At 45.6% G+C, this 17,536-nt stretch overlaps 1 protein-coding gene across 2 annotated transcripts in view; it reads right to left on the minus strand.

The window, feature by feature from the left end:
- The window catches only part of SPTBN1 (spectrin beta, non-erythrocytic 1), a 197,665-nt gene that overhangs the window by 110,963 nt on the left and 69,166 nt on the right, over positions 1 to 17,536 (minus strand). The gene's annotated exons all lie outside the window — the stretch shown is intronic.

Raw genomic sequence — 17,536 nt, forward strand, 5'->3', positions numbered from 1 at the left:
TGACGGGAGCAGTGATTTGCAAGGCATTGTGGGAGAAAGGTACACAGGTAAACACCTCAAGGATCCCCGACCTGAGGAGTCTAGGAACGGATGGGGAGATAACAGAAATTACCCTCAAATCCTACTTTGATTTGTAAAATGAGTCTCCTGAACTTTTGGGTTCTTCAAGATATTAAAACACTCCTCAATTTCTCCCACCAATCTCAACGAAAAAATAAAAATAAATCTACAAAGAAAAGCAGTGATCAAAATGTATTTGGGGGAAGTAACTGACCCTCGTTTTTTCTTCCCACCTTCCCCAACTAACTGCAGGCAGACAACAAATCACGATTTGGCTTTTCCACATGGAGCCCTGCAGCAGTACTCACTGAATAAAGTAATTTTGTTGCTAAGGGATTCCAATCTGCACTAAAAAGAGGTGGGCCTCCACTCCAGGATGACTTTAGTCCCCAGGGCACTTGTAATTCAAGCAACTGCACCCTGACCCCAGCTAGAGTTAAAACAAACCTAAAGTCCAGTTAGCTGTTCAACTGAGAAACCCCATTCCGAACACCTACAGCACAGGCTTTAAATACAACCAGTGTCAACCTTTAGCTTTGGGAAGCCAGGGCCAGGATTTGAAGGCATTTCTCATCATCCAGAATGTAGAGTAATTTCTAAAGCCCTTTTAACCACCCACAGCTGCTATTCATAATGCTGACAGGAATGTGGCAAAATGGGGGGTTACTGGAAGAAGCAAAGGACTAGGATTCTGAAGACCTGAGTTTCTAGTCCTGGCCAAGGCTCTTAATCGCCTATGACCTTGGAAGAAACCTTGGATTCTTTCTAAACCTCTCTTGTCAGACAGGGATAATTAATGCCTACCTCTAACAAGGTCAATGAGGGAATGATGTGAAAATGCCCTGACAACAATCATTCCATTCAAAACTAGGAGTGAATTTTTCAAAATACCCTTTGCATACTTCCCCCCATGTACCACATCAAAGCTACAAAAAGTAGAATGGAGAATTTTCTCAATTAAGATCTTAACAGGACAGGACCTTCTTCACTGTTAAAATACAGTATATATTAATATTAAATAAACCACTATTAAATATGAAGTTTTAAGTCTCTAATAAGTGTCCAGCTGTGGGCCAAGACAATGAGACTGCAAAGTGCTTGCCAATTTACAATGCTTTATTTTTAATCTTTAAGCCACTTAGTGACTGAGTATGAGTCACCATTCTTGGAGTCTCCCTTTCAGCTCCCCCTCTGGTATGGGGAAGTAGGTGAAATAAGCTAATTAGCCAGGTTACTACTACTAGGTGATGGGGTTAGAGGCTGGGACTAAAATAGCCAAAGTCAGTACTAAAGAGCAGACTCGGAACAAGCCAGGCAGAGTGAACACATGCCAAGTACTGGAAAGAAAGGTTTTGAGGCTGGGGAAGGGTTTACTAACCCTGCAGGGGCAGGGGTGAGAAGTGGGAATCTATTTGCTGTGATGGGTAGGGGAAGAGGAGAACACAATCCTGATGACTCATCTGACCACCTCCAACTCAGCAGTGGAGAGGAGGTAAAGGAAGACCAGAGGCACTCATTCTTTATTCCATTCGGTATTTACTGGACGCCAACTGTGTGCAAGGTACACTGCCCCGTGGAGGCTTGAGAGATGATTGGGCGAGTTCCAGGCCAACAGAGATGGGACAAATACGCAAACAGTCCAACACCAGAGAAACAGACAGGGGCTAAAGGAGGGGGCTACGGAGGATAAGGGAGAAACAACTGCCTAGGAAGACTGGCAGAAACCCTCCATGAGGGCCTGGCATTATGACCAAACCTTGAAACACATGTAGATTAGCAACAGGCTGGGAGAGAGGGAAGCCTCCTCTCCTAGTGAGGGGTGGTTGGGAAATAAAGGCACCGAATGGACTGTCCCAGGAATAGCACCAGCAAGTGCTACCCTTTGACTGGAGCATGAGGGACGGTCAGGTACGAGGGAGACCCTGAGGGAACTAAGCCTGGGCTGGAAACTATTGGAGACTTTTCAGACATAGGAGGATGCAATCTAGGTTGGGCTCTAGGGAAGATTAATCTGGCAGTGGTCAGTTAGAACGGGTAGAAAGGAGAGAAGCCAAAAGCGGCAAGGTCACTTAGGTGGTTACTGGAGCTCTCCAGGTCAAAGGACTAGTCAGTGTGAGGCAATAGGAACAAAAAGGAACAGACTGATGCAACAGTTAATCCATAGGACTCTGGGAACCAACAGTACGTGGGTGGGAGGTTCAAAGGCTAGGGTGATGGAAGACACTGGGGTTTTCAGAGCTGGCTACGGGCTGAAGGGAAGGATTGAACATTTCTTTCTGTATCTGAGTTACCTGCAGCACCAAGGGGCAACAGGTCCAGAAGCAGTAAAGGAGGTGGAGCAGGAGCTCAAGGCTGAGGAGACAGTCCCATGTACAGTGAGAGAGACTATAGTGGGCTTAAACCGGGGAAGGAAGGTAAGAGGCAAGTGGCCAGGCGCAGAGCCCTGGGGAAGGCCAGGGTCGGTGAGGAAGAAGAAAATACGGTAGAGATACCAAAGAGCTACGGAATGACAATCCATGAGAAGAAAGAGATACTCAAGGAGGAAATGGGTTAGGATGGCATCAGGTGTTGGAAAAAGAAGGAACCAGAAGTCAGGGAATATGTGATCCAGTAGGTGAATGAGGAGTCAGTGAATAGTAAAAGCCAAAGTGAGGCTACAGGATGAAAGAATGAGGAGCAAAAGGAAGAAGAGCAAGAAGGTAGAGGTACTGAATAGTGAAAGGAGCAGGGGGAGGGGCTCCGGGCTGGGTCCAGCTGAGCATATCTTCTGTGCAAGGTTTCAGCCCCGAGTTGCCACAGGTAGGAAAAGGCCAGTGGGAAAATGGCTCTAAGATACGGGTAGGGCAGCCAGCCCTAGCCAAGAGGAGATACCCCTACCTTCAGAAGCAGGAGGGAAAGGACAGGGACATTTTAAGGAAGAAAAGAAATTTAAAGGGATTACCCAACTCTGACTTAAAGCAAGAGGCCAGGGGTCCTACCCACAGTTTATCTGTAGTACTCTAAGAAGAATCCTGGAGACACCTATGGCAGAAACACATAGAATGGGAAAGGGAACCAGAAGGGGAGCAAGACAGTTTTCAGAATGCTCAGTAGTGAACCAAGCTTTTACAGAAACAGACTGTGTGATTTCAGCCTATTCCTTCGATGTTTTCTAATCTAAAAAACTAGTGTCCCTCATCCAGGCCAGGGATATCAACACATGTGGCCAGCTCTGGGAAGCCCCTGTGCCTGGCTTCAAGCTGCACCAAGATTCCAAGGCATAATGACAAATGGCCACAACTGACGGGCACCGTCAGCAATGGGATCGAAGTACCTGGAGCCCAGGCAACATGTATCCATCACCCTCGTGGTGTCAGAATGGTGTAAAACCAAGTCCCTGTGGTTATTTGCGGACAGCACAAATTAGGAGTGCTGTGGTCTGCTGAAAGGCCCCAGTCCAGAGTACTCGGGTTCACCCCTCTCCTGAGTGCCACGGAGAAGCAAGGTCATTGTATATGTGTCTAACCTTCACGGGGCCTCACCTGGAGATCAAACAGGTTGGAGTTTAGGGTCATAAAAAATTCCTTCTGGCTCTAAATCTATTTATCAGTGATAAATAATCTCCCTTCTCTTCAAGACAATTGTTGTAGCCCCAATTATCATCAATCTCCATATAAACAATTAGCCATAACAACAGTATCACATTAGTCTAGCACTTTGGAATTTTCAAAATGCTTTCACATACATTTTCTCAAGTGACTAAACCTATGAGGTTGGTATTAGGTCCATTTTGCAGACAAAGCAACTGAGATTCAGAGGTACCATGCCTTGCTGTGGGCTCTGCAGCTGATGAACGGCAGAGTCATACCTGGACCCCAGACTGACCAAGTTTAGCCCTGTTTATCCCATGGACTTAGAGCATACTGTCAGCTACTGATGGGTTTCCAAGATTTTCAGAAAAAAACATAAAAAACTGGGTAAATGGTATCAGGATACCTAAAACCCAAGTAAACCTCCACAGGAACTTATGCAACACTTAGCTGGGTCAGGAACAGGCACATTTTCTGCTATTCACATGGAAGTTGCTACTTTAAGGGTTCTCTTGTGAATGGGTTTTGTTTGGTCTTGTTTGGTTGGGTTTTGTTCCTTTTCTCATACTTGGATCTATACACAAAGATTCATTATATGGTTTAACATGTACCATGTGAATGGAAACCCTAAGCTGAGATTAAGACTATGTTTGTCCCAAGAGGCTTTATGAAGTCTGAGAGGTTTAAAAAAAAAAAAAAAAAAAAAAAAAGGAAAAGAAAAAAGACAAACGCCTTGCCTTCCCTGCATCACAGCAAGCTTAAAAGGGTAAACTATGGAGTGTTCATTTCCTGAACATCTAAACATCAGCAAGACTGCAATGCCCGGGAGGGGATGGCCAACATGCAAAGATGGGATGTGTACACATTCAAAGACTTGAGAAACCAACCCAAGAGCTGGGAAAGAAGTGGTGGGAACAGGGAAGGATAGAACACAACAAAGTTTCACATACAAAGTGTTTTGCCAAACTCTCTGCCCTTTCCGGATCTGCCTTTCCTCATCTGGACAACAGCTAGACGACCACAGCCATTTTCTCCTGAGCGTTTCTTTATAGGAAACCAAAATAATATTATAGGAAACCAAAATAATATTATTAAAATTATCCTCTTCCACTGGTGTGGCCAGATAGAGAAGCAGGCTCCAAATCATGCCAGTGCATTTATGCTCCCTGGAGCTGAAGCTTATGTGATCTGTCTCATCTCTCTGGCCCACCCACCCACCCCCTTCTCCAACCAGCCTCCTGCCACTGGTTGCAGTCTGGAATCCTTACCTTGCCCATTCTTTTTCTGCCTCCCCTCTACTGTACAATGCCCCGAGAGCCTCCCACCCCCTAACTACCTAGTTACCGCTGTCTTTTCTCCCACAGCCTGCCTCAGTATGTATATTCTCAAAAACCCATCCCTGATTATGCAAAGGGAACTGCCCTACATACCAGAAAGCTCAACCAACTAACCAAGCATACCACCATGAAATCCAGTCAAAAACAGAAAACAGCTACCTGGAACCCTCTTCCCCTGCCCTCCCGAAAAGGTACAATTTTCAACAAGTCCCACCGTCAGAACACATCTGTGACACTAGTGTTTCTGTTCACTGCTAGCTGCCTGCCACCCTGCCAGAACGTCTCCTTTCTCCCCAGTGGCCCTGCACACACAGGGCCCACAGCCTGGGCAGCCAGAAGCAGTCAGCAACATGTCCTCATGTCCATGCCGGTCCTGTCGATCAGGCCTAGACCACTCCTCTGCTTCCTCCCAGAGCATCACCCGCGGAGCATTGGGGTCAAAGTTTAGAGGAGTAAAGTTGCCTAAAAACTGACGTGGAATCTGGGAATCTGGCTCTGCTACTTTCTAACTCTGTGATTCCCTGAGCCTGAAATGTTGACACAACAATGGGACCAACTTCATCGGGTTGTTGTGTAACTGAGATAAACGTTTAGGAAAGAGACATGTTGGGAAGATAGCTACACTGTGCAGCTAGGATTACTCGTCTTTAAACTCCTCACAGAGGAAATTTCAAAAACTAGTTCTCCCCCCACCTTAGGCCACCAAGGAGGCTGCCGGCTGGAGGATGTTGTGGGTTTCTTGCGGAATCACGGACCCAGGCCAGGGACTGGAGCGGGTACCCCTCTTGATCTCTAATCAAGGGCAGTTCAAATGGCAAGACCAGTCCACTACCTGGGAGGTGCTCGCAAACCCCATTTCCTTCTCTGTCACTCAACCCATTTTACACTGGGAAACACATATTCAAAATCATATTTTATAATAAAAATAAAGCTGTAACACTGCAGAGATAACAAAAACACAATATTCACTATGAAACGAGTTACCAAGGGCCTATATTTTTACAAAGGCCAGTGTTTATTTGAGGTGGGCTATCAGATCTGATAGTTCAGGACTTAGAATGCCTAGACAAAAAAATTAAAGGGAAGACTAAAGGTATTTTTCATCTACAGCAATTGCTATCTTTGTTCTTTAGAGGATACAGATTTTTTCCCCTATCTCCTATATACACACACACACACACACGCACACCTTCTACAAAATTATCTGGTTACATGGCTGCATCTGAAATACCAGGGCAATTTAATTCCCATTTATATGTTTTCTTCTGTTTCTTGTTCAGCTGGTCACAGCAGAATTGAATACAAAGTACCTGACATCTAGGCTGAGAAGGAGAAAAATGGCAAATTATACTCAACAAATACCCAAGGTCCTGGGGAAGGAATGCAGTTTATTGAATCTTCTACCCCGCCAAACCTTATCCTTGCATTCTTATCGCATCTGTTATCTGCACATGCAAAGCTTCCCTGTATGGGCAAAAGAATGCCCCAGTCCAGAGGCCCCACCTTTGGCAAACAGGTGTTGCTATGCCTGTGAATGTAACACCAGCCAGAGCCAAGACTGGGCTTCTCTGCTACAGGCACAGTGGTTCAAAGGAAAAGAACATCCAAGGAATGCAGCTGGGGCCAGGCCTGCTCTTGCCTAGAATGTTTGGTTCTGCTTTCCACCTCCCAACATGGAGGGAGAAGGCTAACACACACAGTTGTTCACAGCCATTGATTGGGCCAGAGTTTTACAAGGAAGCAGATGGGGCAGTGAGAAGATGCTGTTTCCTGGTGGCACAGCTCATGGGAAACTGGTAGAGAGGAGATGCAAATCTACTCTTTGTGAAAATAGTCCTCTTGGACCCTGGCCTCAGGTCTTCTTCATACCCACGTTACCTTTTCCAGAAGCTTACCACAGACTGGCTGTAATGAGAAAGGGTGAGAAGAGCAGATTAAATAGGCTCCCAGAGGGGGAAGAAAGAAAGAAGAGGGGGGGAAGGGAGGCAAATCTCATCATCAAGGCATAGGCCCCATACCTCCTGGTCCACAGAGAGTCAAAGTCAACCCACCTACACGTGCTTGGGCCCTTCTGGGAACACAAGCCACACTGGAGGGACCCACAAAGTTATAAGAAGTGATTTCTTCTGTGCAAGCACTTTCAACCTAGCTGAGAAAATAGGTCAGACAAATGGGCAGACTGACGGGGACACGGACACACACACATACACACACACACACACAGTAGCATGTAACAAATGAAGACTAGGGACAGTTACAGAAAGTAGCATTCCAAATGGACCAACAACAGCACCTCTCTACTTGTCTGAGATAAAAACAGAGCAGAGTGGGGTTTCTCCCACACAAACTCTCTCTGGGGCTCTACTGTCTTATCTGCGATTTTAATGTGGCTCCTAGCCAAATCCCTGCCAACAAGTGCCACAGCAACAGGAGAGTGTAAGTCATTATATTTGTTAATTAGGGGTGGGGGGTGTGTTGTTTCTTCCTCTTTGAAACACAGGTCCCGACTACCCAGCTGTAGAACTATGGAACATGGTGTGCGGCCCTGGCATGTTCAAATGTGAAATATTTTAAGGGTGCAGTCATTTCTTCCTCCTCAGCACCTGAGTTTCTGCCAATCTCTCGATGAGATAACACAGCCTCCTTCCCACAAGACTTTGCTAGGCAGCCACTCGCTGGGCACAGGCCCTGAATAATTCATGCTCAGCCCGGTCACTCAGGAGCACCAAGGCCCGCCAGCTGCCACTGGCTGGAAGGCCGCCTCCAGACTTACTATAGAAGAATTACCGACTATCAACTACCTCTGAGACCTTCTGTAGAGAAACCAACCACTCTTCCCACTTTTCTTCTCCCCGTTTTTACCTAGGCACGTTCCCACCAGATCCAAGTGTAACTTTTACTCTAAGGAAGAGATGCCAGTACCAATGGCTTGAAGGGAAAGGGACGCCCTCCAACAAAAGCACAGTCGGGGCGTCACTTCCCCACTTGGGACACTGAGATGACGTGGGGAAAAGATGAGACACTATGCCTGACCCGAAAGATGCTCAGCAGTCCTCGTCCCTTCCTCCTCCTAGTCCCTCTGCTCTGGCCAAGCCTGATCCACATCCCGCCACCGGTTTTGGCCTTTCCCCCCCACCACACCTCTGCTCTGAGTGCTCCCCTCTCCTCTGTCAAAAGTCCATCCATCCTTTAAGCCAAGCCCCAAACGTCCCTCCTCCAGAAAGATTTCCCAGATTATCCCAGCTGACATCTCTGCTCCTCGTCAGAAACCCGACGCCGGTACCGTCAGCCCCCTTGCCTGGCACCCACTGTGCCCGGCCCTGGAGTATTGCTTTTCTTGTGCACCAGGCTTATCGGCCTAATTAAAATAATGGAAGGGGCACCAGTTACGGACTCGAGAAAAGTGAAAAATGGGACTCCAGTCTCAGCTTTTGTCTCTGACCGGCCTTCTGACCCTGAGCAGGTCCCCTGGCTTCTGGGATTTTCTCCCTAAAAACCACCGCATCTCGAATCCAAGAAAAGCCTCTGGATAGACGGCTGTTAGAAATACACCACAAGGGGCGCCTGGGTGGCTCAGTGGGTTAAAGCCTCTGCCTTCGGCTCAGGTCATGATCTCAGGGTCCTGGGATCGAGCCCCGCATCGGGCTCTCTGCTCAGCAGGGAGCCTGCTTCCTCCTCTCTCTCTCTGCCTGCCTCTCTGCCTACTTGTGATCTCTGTCTGTCAAATAAATAAATAAAATCTTAAAAAAAAAAAAGAAAGAAAGAAATACACCACAACCTGTTTTCAGGCAGATGCAAGTCTTAGGTAACCTTCACTCTACATCCCCAAGTCCAGTATCCGCTGCAAAGCAGCTGTTCAAAAACAACGCAGCAGTTTCAGAAGCCTGAACAGAGCAAAGGCTCCATGGGGGAGCTGGCACCAGTCAGAGGACTGCGGAACCTACTCCACACCACGTGACAACCCTTGGTCTACACATTAATCCCTCACAAAAAAAGAAGATGCAAGTTCCAACTCCCACAGGTGTCAAGAAGGTCCCTTCCCAAATTTACAGATAAGGACAATGAGGCACACAGAGAGATGCCCAGAGATACAGAGTAAGTTACCGCAGGCCCAAAAGTGGAAAGCAGGCCTTCTGGATTCCTGCTGCCTTTTATTTCTAGGGCAAACCGGGAGCTGAGGACAGAGGGAGTGGCAGCATTTCTCTGTTAGAGAGGTGGGCCCAGGGCTCAAAATCAGGAAAAGCTCATCTTCGTCCCCTCTCACCTTCCAGCTTCCAACACCAAGGTGAAGCCAGCAGGCTCCTACTAAGTGGCAGATGATGCTTATTTTCCACATTCTCTGATGTCCAGCATGTCCCAGGACAGACAGAATGAAAACCCAGACCCTGGCACTAACAGCTACCATCCTGCCTCACAGACCAACATAGTATCAAACACACTGCCAGCCCCAGGAAACTTTCAGTTCCCTGCACTGGACTTTTCATTATAATTCTTTGGATGTTCTGAGGGGAGAGTTACTTAAGAGGCATTTTTAAAAAACATCTAACAGATGGATTCATTGATTTTAACTAGAATTTTAATGACAGGTAAGGAGTCAAGAGAACTAAGAGAGAGACAAAGTTCTTTTCTGAAACCTGACATGTTCATCTCCAAGCACCTCTCCACTCACCTTTTATTACCATTTCTACCATCCTCTTAATTATCATCTAACCAGGAAAAAACACAAATTGTGGCCACGATGGTGCCTTTCTCCACTACACCTTATTTTTATAACATAATAAAAGCTTCAGTAAAGAATGTAGAGAAATCAGAATGCTTGGGCACTGCTGGTAGGAACATAAAACAGAGCAGCTGCTGTGGAAAATGGCACGGAGGCTCCTCAGAAAATTAAAAATAGAATTACATATGCTGCAGCAATTCCACTTCTGGGTATATATCCCCCCACCCAAAACCTGAAAGCAGGATCGCGAAGAGATACCTGCCTGCCCATGTTCACTGCAGCATTTTTCACAAGAGCTGAGCAGTGGAAACAACCCAAATGTCTACTGATGAATGCACAATGTGGCATAAACACACAAAAGAATATTTTTCAGCCTTAAAAAAGAAGGCAATCCTGTCCCATGCCACAACATGCAAGAACCTGGAGGATGTCATGCTAAGTCATTATGAAGATGTCATGAAGAAAGCCAGTCAGAGAAAGACAAGTACTGTATGATTCCACTTAATGGGGTATCGAGAGTAGCGAAACTCCTGAAAACAGGAGAACGGAGGCTGCCAGGAACTGAGGAGAGGGCGACATGGGCGGTGGGGGTGGTTAAGATGGTAAATTTTATGTGTTTTTTACAATTAAAAATAACTTTTTTTAAAAAACCACTTTACTAAAGAGTCAGGGAATGTAGTACCGGGCATGGGGAGAAGCAGCAGGTGCAGAGCTATGTGGTCTTTGTCTGGGACTCTGAAGCTCGAATAGTCTCAGATGCTATTGACCAACACACTGATCCCTCCAAGCCCACGCTTCAACCCTTAAGGAAAAAAAAAACTTTACGGGAATCCGGTCAACTCTCATTTTTATATATTTTTTTTAAAGTCTGAATAAATTAGTTATTGATTCCAAGTTGCATCCAAGCCACACATCTGTGCACAGCACTGTGATAACCTCCATGTACCAGTTACCGCCGGGGTCAGGCCTTAGCATCTCCACGAGTCCAGCCTCCGTGAAACTGTTCAAAAACGTTGTTTTTCCAGTCAGCATCTCTGAGACTGAACCCCCACACACAGAAACAATCAACTGGCAGCTTAGGAACCGTGAGTAGCAACACATCATAGTTAAGCAGGAGTGTGCACACCGACACACTTTGGGTGTGTGTGTATGTGTATGTGTGTGCGTGCGCGTGTGCACACGGGCCCCCACGTGCACAGGACCACATTGGTGGATATTAAATAGATTGCGTTTTCCTTACTCCTAAGGTTTTATGATGCTCTAGTGTCAACTACCCTGCAATACTTGCATCTGCCCACCCAGCTAGAGAATGCTGATGGCCTGTCACGTGTGGGCACATACACAGTTCTCTGTCAAGAGTAACTTTAGTGTAGGGGCACCTGGCCGGCTCTGTCAGTGGAGCATGGGACTCTTGATCTCAGGGTTCTGAGTTTGAGCCCCATATTGTGGGTGGAGATTACTTAATCAATAAAAGTTAAAAAAAAATAATTTTAGTGTAGTAAGGGTTCATGAAGCAAGAGACCAAGATTCTTACTGCTCAAAATGTCCTTCTATCCTGCCTATTAGGTGATGGAAGGGCAAATGGCAAAAATCATTACAAAGGAAAGGGGTCTGTAATTTGAAGCAACTCTAATCAAAGATCTGGTACCACCCTGTAAGAATCTGCATTTCTGACTCATCAAACATAAAAAGGTACCAGGAAATTAACAAGCGCCTAGGACTTCAGTCTGAGTCACATAGCATTTCTTACTTCCTCGAGAAGGACAAAGGTTGCTATCATCCCTATACCCATGCACAGTTTACTTCTCATCGTATACACAGAAACCACCAGGAAGAGAGGCCAAAACTCACCATGGTAACAAGAGGATGTTGGCCGGCTAACTGCCCAGGAGCTCACACACAATCTTAGAGGTTTAAGGGATGTTGGGATCTAACCAGCCCACCCCCTCAATCTGCAAATGAGGGAAGTGAGGCTGGGAGTTATTTCTCTCCTGTCTCCACCAGCGAGGTCTGGCGGCGCCCAGATGTCCTGGCAGCAGTACCAGTACCCGCAACGGCCTGCCATCTGAGGCCACTTCTGTAAATACCATAGAAAAGCTCTGGGACCCAGGGTCACCTGGCTGACTCAGTTGGGAGAGCACAGAATTCTTGATCCTAGGGTAGTGAGTTCAAGTCCCACACCGGGTACAGCATTTACTTTAAATGAATGAACGAATGAACAAACATTTTTTTTTTAAACTTTGTGACCTAAAAAAAGTTTTCCCAGGATGCCTGGGTGACTCAGTCGGGTAAGCATCTGAATTCGGCTCAGGTTATGATCCTGGGTTCCTGGGATCAAGTTCTGCATCAGGCTTCCTGCTAAGCAGGGAGCCTGCTTCTCCCTCTGCCGGTTCTGTCTGCTGCTCCCCGCTTGCGCTCACTCACTCTCTGCCAAATAAATAAATAAAATCTTTAAAAAAAATTTTTTTTCCCTAGATAGTAGGCATGTTACATTAAGTGCCCAGCTAATATCTATCACTTGGGAGGGTCACTGGGTACCTTCACTTTTTTAATTTTAATTCTTCCCAAAAATGAAAAAAAAAAATCCACTTGTTTTTTTCAGGTTGTACAACCCACCAATAGTCATTTCTAGAATTAAGTGTGTATTTCCATATCATATAAGAAAGACAATTCGCTCTGTATCTTTTTAATATACTATTTAACACAGATAAACATTTGGCCTTATTTTTTTATAGATAGGTCACTTAGGCCTCCCCTTTTAATGCGGTCACATTTCGCTTGTGCTTGACCCAAACAAAAAGAAAAAAAAAAACAACTCTTTAAAATACCAGATTCCTAACTCTACTTTCCAGTTAAGTATAGGTAATGTGTGTCCTGCTGGGAAAAGCTTTAAAACAAATTCAATCACCACTGATGTCACAAACGAGTATTCATTACTCAAAGCCAAAACACAAACTGTGCTCTAATTTCTGTTCCTCCAACAATTTTCATCTTCTGACGTTACTCAAGGGATGTCAGTCTTACTCAGGATTCTCTGATATGGAATAACTGTAGGGAGAGGTACACGATTGTCCCCCCACGAAATAAAGGGCATTCAGAGACCTACAAACACTTACTCGAAGGAGACAATTTCGAGCAGAGTTAGAAAAGGCAGGCCAAAGACAGCCCTCAGAGGCTTTCAATTACTGCCCTGGACCTCAGAAGCCTCTGACTTTTATTAGCACTAAAGCAGGCAGGCTGGGGCAAATAACAACCCAGTTCGGAAAACCTCAGATTGCAGTCTGTACAATAGGGGCTAATGCCCCCTACTAAAGACCGTTGTTAACATTATAGTAATATTTTTATAATCTTCTCCAAGATGAAAGTGGTACACAAATCTTACGTATTATAAATAATCCCACTGAAAATCTAGTAATATTTCTTCTTTATTATCCCCTGATACCAAACTACAGCTGTCTCAACAAGGAGGAACATGCAGGAAAGCTAAATAACCCCCAGGAAGGACCAGCCCTCTTCCAGTCCCAGCCAGCCTGTTCAACTGGGATTTTCTGTGCTAAGCATGTCTCTCTTCCTCCAAGAAACATAGGTCTCTCGCTCCTCTCTCTCTCCCCTCCCCCATCTTGGCTATTTGCAGGGGGATGTTGAGGTGCGGAGTAACTTCTTAACCTCCATTCCAAGAAAAGTTTTTAAATATTTTTACTGCACTTTCCCCTGAATCGTTCTCTTGGTAAATGTTTAGAGTTGCGATCATCTTAGTGAGGACAGAGTATAAACGAAAAACGTAAAACAGGTCGATGTAAGAGAAGATGCAAATGCGCAGAACATAACAGGTTTTGTTTCATTTTTTTTTTATTAAAAAAATGGACATCTTTTTCAGGGCTTTTCCTGCCCCCCCCCCCGAAGGCCTGAGGGTCACACATGCCCTCTAAACACCACAGCGACCAGCCACAGGTCACCACTGTCTGTAGGCCACCAGAACATATGCCCTTTGAATGGTCCTGCTTCCCACCTTGACTTCTCCTCTTCCACCCTTACATTACATTAACGTAATCTTTCTCTTTTTTTTTTTTTAAAGATTTTATTTATTTGACAGAGAGAGATCACAGGTAGATAGAGAGGCAGGCAGAGAGAGAGAGAGAGGGAAGCAGGCTCTCCGCCAAGCAGAGAGCCCGATGCGGGACTCGATCCTAGGACCTGAGATCATGACCTGAGCCGAAGGCAGCGGCTTAACCCACTGAGCCACCCAGGCGCCCCAATGTAATCTTTCTCAATATGGAAGGCCTCCTTTCAGGAGGAGAGAAGAGCCCTCTCTTCAGAGGTTTCTTTTTTTTTTAGGGAGAGCAAGCCGATGGGGGAAGGGCAGAGGGAGAGAAAGAATCCCAAGCAGTCTCCACGCTCCGCTCCGCAGTGTGGAGCCAATTGCCTGGTCTGATCTCCCAACCCTGATCATCACCTGAGCTGAAATCAAGAGTGGAACGCTTACCCGACTGAGCCACCCAGGTGCCCCCAGGTTTACTGTCATGTGAAATGTTGCAATTAACACTTCACATACATGCCTACTGCGTGCAGATGCAGAGCCCGGTGCCCTCCACATTATTATAAGATCTCTCAACAATCCCACAAAGTAGACTTTTTGACTCACATCCTATAGAATTTGCTCACCATTTTATAGCTGGCAAGTGGTAGAACAGGGATATAATCTTGGACCCCAGGCCTCTAAAGCCATTCTTCCTTTCTCAGCAGCAGTCCTGAGGGAGACAGTCCTGGATGGCCGAATGCAGACACCTGGAACACTGGGTGTCGGTCCCTAGGGGGACCTCCAAACACATATCCAGAGAGGCAGCCTGAGTGAGCCTTGGAGCCCATATAGTTTCCAAATGCTGGAAAGAATGCAGACTAATCTGAGGTAAGGAAAATGTGATATAATTCGGAAAACTGGAGGCCATGTGATAGAGGAGGAAAGAAAAAGAAACAAAACAGTGGTCTGCTTTGCAGATTCATGACCAACATTACCTGACACAACCCTCATCTACCCCAAGCATCTGGCAATCAAAAGAAAAACTTGGCATGAGGCTTTTTTTTTTTAAAGATTTTATTTATTTATTCGAGAGACAGTGAGAGAGAGCATGAGCGAGGAGAAAGTGAGAGGGAGAAGCAGACTCCCTGTGGAGTTGGGAGCCTGATGCGGGACTCAATCCCAGGACTCTGGGATCATGACCTGAGCTGAAGGTAGTTGCTTAACTGACTGAGCCACCCAGGCACCCGAGGCTTTTATATACATAACCAAAACCAAACTCATGTTCTTCCCTCCCGTTCCCAGGCTCTACAGCCCACTGGAGAGCAAGTCCTCAGGATTCTACCTCAACAGTTCATGTCCTTGCTCTCACAAGCCCTTTGCACTGCCCCAGTTTCAGGGCTTCCTCCTCGTCTCTTCCCAGGACAAACATGACCTTCTCCGAAGATGGCTCCCTCCAGCCACCTCCCAAGCCATCCCCCAAGGGGTCCCCAGAGGACTCCTCCGGATACAGAAGTCCGCTGACAGAACTGTCAGCGGTTCTCAAGTTAAGTCACCAGGGGCTTCAGGACCCCTGGGGGTAGAAATCTAGGGGAGACCCCTCGGTTTCATTCAGCCTGGCTCCAAATTTGCCATTTAACATAATGAGGTAACAAATTAAATTCCATTTGAAAATACAAATTCTCCTGAGCTACATGTTGGAAACCACTGGCCAAAAGGATAAAAGCTGAGCTCCTCGGCATGGCATTCAAAGCCCTCCTTGTCTGCGTATTGAGTTTTACTCAAGCTCCTTCAGCACTTCTGCATGTGGTTCCCTGACAGAGACAGGCACCATCACGCCATTCATGGCACCATTTGCTCAGCCTAAAACTCCCTCCCAACCCACTGATGCTGCCTCTCCTGTGAGAAGTGAGAATCTTCTCTGCTGACCACAGACTCGTGTTCATTTCATCACCTATCCCTGTATTTCTAATATTAATCCCAGTACCTAGTAGGAGCTCAATAAAATTTCACTTAGTCATTCACTAATAAATGAATGAAACAAAAAGTCAAATACCACCTTACTCATTTAACAATCATGATTCACACAGCTTAAAAACAGAGAGACTGCTTTGATGTCCTTTTAAATGCACTGCTACCACAGGATTTCCTGTTAAAAACTCTAATTAGTAGATCAATAGTAGCATTTAAAAAAAAATGTAAGAGAATAGAAAACATCACAGCATCTCATGTAGTCAAGTTCAGCATTATGTTGTGAAACCTAAATGTGGGCGAATACACAAGTGCACCTATATACATTAATTTTTATGTATACTGATCACTGTAAAATGTAATTCCTGCTGATACTCTGCTCAAATTTTTTTCTGTCAAAATCTTAAATCAGTTATAGACTAGATCAACATGATCAGTCTGAGTCTTCTGTTCGGTTTAAAAAACAAAGAAATGTCATCCTCTCCGGTAAAATTCAGTTCAGACAATAATGCTGTTAGGTGTGCCAATTAAATGGCTCCCTGAATGTGAGGGGGAGCGGGAAAAAAAAAAAAGGCTCTTCATGTGGGCACACCTGAAGATTACACCTGATTAAATGCACAAAGGCATCTACACAAGCACACCTGTTAATTCAGTGCTGTGGGTTTTGGGTTTCGAATTAGTATCAAGTATATCCTCAGCCTTGCCTCCTCTCCATCCCGTATTTCTCAAGGCAGTCTTGAATACCTCTACATTATTTACAAGCGTCCCTTCTAACACTGGCCTTCCCTCAAATGCTTGGAGACAACTCCATGGATCGTGTGTGAAGGGGCTCAGGGAAGAAGCTGTGAGAACACACTAATCCTCTGTAGAGGGACCAGTTTCAGGTATAAAGTTTTGTGTTTTCATCATAGGGACGTATGACGGGCTAACTGATTTGGGCTGCAAACTCATTTCTCCAAGATCAGCTTCAGGACTGTCAACCCATGGAACTGTCAAATCCGTCTCAAAAAAGGGAAAAATAGACCAAGAGCCAAGCGGGCTAAATGACACACTGCCAGTCCTGTAGAAAGGGGCTGGACAGCTTTTGTTGTTGTCAACCTAAGAAGAAAAGGTTTAAATTAAACACCAGTTAGAACAACAACAACAGCAGCACTCTAGTCCATGGGTAGCCTAGTCTGAGGAATGAGTGACCTTTGGCCGCCATAATGAAATAAAAGTATTCTAGGAACCATAACTGCAGATACAGTGTTCCATTCCCTGTCATGCTTGGCCACCATATTCACCAAATTCCCTATGTCCTGAAAGTCACAATACATTATTCCAGGAGGACAAGTGTGGCCAGCATTTACGAATTTGTAAAGAACCATTAAAGCATCAAACTCCAACTGCTGGCACCCACTTGAGGCTAACTGACACATGGGAAAACAGCAAACTGTCAGCCAACCTAGGAGTGAGCGCCTCTTTCAAGATGCCCCATCAAGCACCTTCAGTATCTGGAAACATGGAAGATAAAGAGACAGCTTTTGAGAGAGATCCAGAAACACTGTAATGGCCTGGGGAAGGTCTGGACAAGTATTATCTTTAGTTGTAGCTCTACTGGGCAAAAAAGTGTAGAACCCTAAGGGCAGACACTTGGAACACAAAAAGGAAGCAGGGGCCAGATCGAGAGCATCATGTGAGAGAGATCCGATCCTCTGTGTAATGGTTTGTACCAGCTTAAAAATAATGCCCCAAACTTCCAAAACCATCTCTGTAAGTTCATATTGTAGTAGAGGAAAGAGATCCTGCAAGAATGAAAATCTAAGACCAATGCTCTGTGGTGAGAGAAAGATTAAACTGCAGATTCTAATTATCAACTCGCCCT

This window comes from Meles meles, chromosome 15, assembly GCF_922984935.1.
Source record: "Meles meles chromosome 15, mMelMel3.1 paternal haplotype, whole genome shotgun sequence".
In the NCBI taxonomy this organism is placed as follows: Eukaryota; Metazoa; Chordata; class Mammalia; order Carnivora; family Mustelidae; genus Meles; species Meles meles.